Source organism: Vanessa cardui, chromosome 30 (genome assembly GCF_905220365.1).
Source record: "Vanessa cardui chromosome 30, ilVanCard2.1, whole genome shotgun sequence".
NCBI classification, from domain to species: Eukaryota; Metazoa; Arthropoda; class Insecta; order Lepidoptera; family Nymphalidae; genus Vanessa; species Vanessa cardui.
In genome coordinates this window covers 2,279,289-2,284,433 of record NC_061152.1, presented here as the reverse complement: position 1 = coordinate 2,284,433, position 5,145 = coordinate 2,279,289, and the positions used below count along the sequence as shown (strand labels likewise).

Sequence of the window (5,145 nt, the reverse complement as noted above, 5' to 3'; positions counted from 1 at the left end):
GACTACTCCGAAAGACCAGGACAGTCAAAAGAGGTGAATCAAAGAGCACCAATTTTGGTTCAACATTATTTGGAATATATACCACCTACAGAAAAGAAAAGGAAGCCAACTAAACCTTGTGTTGTCTGCTCAAAAAATAAGACTCGCAAAGAAACAAGATATTTTTGCCCATTGTGTACCAAAACTCCGGCGTTGTGTGTAGTTAATTGTTTTAAAGCTTATCACAGCTAAATTTTGTATTTCTACAGCAAAAAATACATAATTAAGTCCTCATTTGTTTGTTTAATCAGAACAATTAGCCCTATATTTGTCATGTCATATCTCTTTTCCATTAAAGTTGTAATCTTTGATTTTATTATGTCTTTTCTTTGCCAATGCCAAACTCTAAAAAACGATCTTACCTGTAGTGCCAAGAAATCAATTTTTGTGTAGGAGGCCCAACAAAATCTTCGAGAATACTCGTAGTCGGCACTATGCTCATGCTCACAAATGAGTTAAAAGTTAAATTACATAACGCCCAACAATATATATATATATCAGAATTAGAAAACAATAACCTTAATCTGAAGGACTCAAAAACCCAGTGTGATGATGAACTGGTTGGATACAGCCACATTAGTGTCCCCGCTCACCAGTAACAATGACATCTCGACGATTTATTAAGTGGTGATGACATATGTTTTTCCAGTGTAGTATTAAGTAAAAATAAATTCAAGAAATATATTGAAATTAATAGGTATATTAAAAAAACACGAAAATTAATAAAATTTAGAAAACTGCCTTAATTATGAAAAATCTGTAAAGAAAGAAATACACTCAGATTAAAAATGATGTGATATGAATGCTTTTCAGGCTGAGATATCACATGTAAAAAGCTCATTAGACACCGTACCAAAAAATATGAAATGTCCCCAGAAATTTCTGGTGATATCGCTGCCATGAACGATCTACTAAACTTAAATAAATATTCCGAGCGCTTTGAGTCTCTCATGAAACACTTTGCGTGTGATTGTCAGGGCGCTTCTGACTCTGAGGATCGTTCGGGGCTGTGTACTGGTATGGTACCATCTCAGTCAACAGCTGCAAAACTTTGGGCTTTGTGCCAGCCTGCCTGAGTGGGTACCGCCCACTCATCAGATATTCTACCGCAAAACAATTGTACGCAGTATTGTTGTACAGGCACAAGGGACATAGATGTTGGGAATAGTTAATATTTCCATATCCAACTATGACCTAATATTCTGTGTCATCATCTCTATAGCGGCTGGCGGAACGACGCGCGCACCGCTCGATCACCATTCCGATCTCGATCTGGACCCGCACCGCTTTGTTGCTCATTTTCGGCTTTCATGCACTTTACACATTAATCATTTTCGTTGCGTGTTTCCTTGTATGTTTGCTCGTGCTGTTACCCTATTGACTGTATCTTGTGTGTGTAGACTATTTGTGTTGTGCGATACTTATAAGTGTGAACAATAAACTTTTGACCGTTCATTGTTCAAGAAAAAGTGGAAAGCCTTTTTCAACCTCCTTCTCTGGAGCTTTACACTAAAAATAACTATCCACAAAATCGTATTTATAACGTGGATGAATCAGGCCCCACAATAGTATAAAGTAATATACCACAAATCATCGGCCACAAAGGTAAACGCCAAATAGCTGCACTGACTTCAGCAGAAAGAGGATCTCTGATGACAATAGTTGTTTGCATGAATGTTACTGGTCATTTTGTGCCACCGTTCATTATTATTCCTAGAAAAAATATGAATGCTCAGCTAATGAGAGGCTGTCCTCCAGGGTCAGTCGGAGTTGCACATACATCAAGGTACGTAAGATACAAATGAACATCTTTACAGACTGGTTCAAGCACTTTATTCAACATACCAACCCGACTAATGAATCGAGGGTTTTACTGATATTAGATGGGCCCTATAGGCATACTCACAATATCGATATACAGTAGCAACTCGATTATCCGGACTACCAACCTCGATCCCTACAAGTCGAATTTATGCAAGCATGAACGTGTCGCAAGTCGCAACTGGCATTCCCCGCCCGCGCCCTGCGGGATCGCTGCTCCACGCGTTTTGTTATTGTTTTAGTTAGTTAGCAATTGTCACTTCGCTCTAACCTGCGTGCCATGACTACTTAAAAATTTCAAAGCGTAAGAGAGTGGTGTTATCACTTAAAGACAAAATAAATATTATTGATTCATTAAAAAAAAGGAAAAACGGGTCGTAACTTAGCTGATAAGTATGGTGTAGGTACATGTACGATAAGTGATATTAAGAAGAATACAGATTCAATTTTGTTGTACACCTGCAAATTAGATAGTGAAGACGGGAGTAAACATCAAAAAATGATGAAGAAACCTAAAAATGAACTTTTAGAAGAAGCCTTGTATTGTTGGTTTTTACAAAAACGATTAACTAACTGGGCAACCGATATCTGGTCCTCTGCTCTGTGAAAAAGCGTTTCAGTTAAATGAAAAATTAGGTGGCGATGAATCGTTTGTAGCAAGTAACGGATGGTTGTACAGATTTAAATCTAGTCATGGAATTCGTGAATTGGAAATACTAGGTGAAAAAATGTCGGCTAATTTAGATGCAGCAAATTCTTTTAAAGATGATTTTAAGAAGAAATTGAATGAAAATAACTATGATTTGGATTTTATTTATAATGCTGATGAAACTGGATTAAACTGGAAGTCATTACCTTCAAAATCTTTAGCTTCTAGGCGAGAGAATTCAGCTCCAGGATATAAAACTAGAAAAGAGCGAGTAACAATATTAGTTTGCGCTAACGCTACTGGGACCCATAAAATACCTTTGCTCCTCATCGGAAAATCAAAGAAACCCAGATGTTTTAAAAATATTAGAGTGCCCTTAATTTATAAAAATCAAAAAAGCGCATGGATGAACTCAGAAATATTCATCGACTGGTATGACAACACTTTTATCCCTGAAGTAAGAAAAAGAGAAAACGAAATTGTCAAACAAGGAAATGTCCTACTTTTGCTGGATAATGCGCCAACCCATCCTTCGGCTGAACTGTTAGAGAGAGAAAATGGAAAGTTTAAAGTAAAATTTTTGCCTCCTAATGTGACATCCTTGCATTGAAACGACTTTATAGAAAACAACTTTTACGTAGGTTGTTATCGGTTGATGAAGATAATGTAGAAGTCGTTTTATCATTTTTTAAGGAAATGAATTTAAAGGAGTGTTGTTACGTGGTTGTAGATGCGTGGGATTTGATTGAAAGAAAGACTTTAAACAAGGCTTGGAACAGAGTACTTAATCGGGAGAACGAAAATTCAATAACCAATTCGGATGATTCTATTTTGGAGGATATAAATGAGCTAATGTTAAAGCTACAAATTTGCCAGGATTATGATGATGATGATATGAAAGAGTGGGTCACTTGTGACAGTAATGTGTTCATTACATAGGCTCAGGCATCATAATGATAATATAATGATATGGCTTTCAGATATATGTGGAAATAGTTTATATATTTTTAAGTATATTATGTATTTGATAATGACTGGCCACTTGTAATGTCAGATGCGTCTGTTAGTTTTTATATATTCTGTCTGTCACTAAGATTGATATCATTACGATGAAAGAAATAATAAAGTTAATATGAATTAAAAAACCGTGTTGTGCATTAAATCTACCTATATCCCACATATATATATTATATCGGATGACGAAATCGTAGAAAACATATTGCATATAAATGAATAGCTGGAAATGCAAGAAGATGAAACAGAAGAAAATCTAGACGTGGAAAATGATGCAGGACCATCTCATGATGAAGCGCTTCAGGCCCTGGAAACAGCTCTCAAGTGGTTTGAAAAACAAACAGAGAGTGATACTGTGAGTTTACTACAGCTGAAACGAATTCGTGATTTAGCAGCAATGAAGAGAAAAAGTGGCTTACGTTAAATGACAATTACCAAATATTTTAAACCAAATTAAACTTATTATTTTATTTCATGATGAAAGCTGCAGTATTTTAGTATGTATGTAATTTAAGAAAATATGTATGTACCTACTTACATAAATAAGTGCATATATCGTATGTTGGAAAATGTATCTCTTAATAATTTCTTAATAAACATGGAATTTCGACAATATATACTATGTAGATATGCACAAAACCCGCTTTTCTTCATGCATTCGATTATCCGAGAAAAAGTTAGCCCACAAAAAATTGGTAACATGTTTTAAATCAATGAATTCTGAAGAAAGCTTTTCAGAATTTTTGACATTATGTCAATTTTATTTTTCGATTCCTGACCACAACGCAAATGTTGAGAGAGTGTTCTCTTGGATTGGCCAGCAGTGGACCAAACAAAGAAACAAACTAAACGTTGACACAATTTCCAAAATTTTAATTGTAGAGTATAATTTAAGCATGTTCCATACTGAAACTTTCACAATATTGGTAAAATTTCAAAAATTCCATTTTTTTTTCTTAAACTGTCCATAATTGGGGTGTTTACTTTATAAACATATTTGTTTTTTAATTTTTTACCTACTATATAAGGCTCCACCCTTATATAGTAGGTATAATTAAAAAAATTAAAAAATGGCCCAGTGGTTAAAATACGTGCTAACGATGATTTCGGGCTCAAACCGAGGCAAGCACCACGATATATGTATAAGGGCGCTTTCAATTTAGACGATTGGTGCCGAACTGCTGCAGTCCGGGTATCGTACTGCGCACGGGCGGTTATGATTTTTCATACAAAATGTTTCGACGCAAAGTCGTGCGACAGCAGTGCGGCGCACGTCCGTTGGCGGCACGGCAACAACCTGTCTCAGTCGTTGTTCGCTAGTGCTGTGAACGCATCGTTTTTCTTAAACGTTTTCGTGCATACCTACCTAATTATGGATGATTTAAATACAGAAGATTTTATAAATGAAATAGAGTTGCAGCCCGCCGTTTGGAATTCTAAATGTGACAAGTATTCAAATCGCTTGGAGAAAAAAAAGGCCTGGGATGTTTTATGTGAAAAATTTATTACCGATTTTAAAACTAAAAAAGCAGCTGAAAAGAATAATGCAGGTACAACAACAAACAGTTTATTATATTATAATGTAATCAATTAGTATTATTTATATTTTATTGTTTTGCCAC

At 35.5% G+C, this 5,145-nt stretch overlaps 1 pseudogene; it reads left to right on the top strand.

Moving 5' to 3' along the window:
- Positions 1-905: 905 nt before the first annotated feature.
- On the top strand, positions 906-3,947 carry LOC124542106 (annotated as a pseudogene).
- Positions 3,948-5,145: the final 1,198 nt, after the last annotated feature.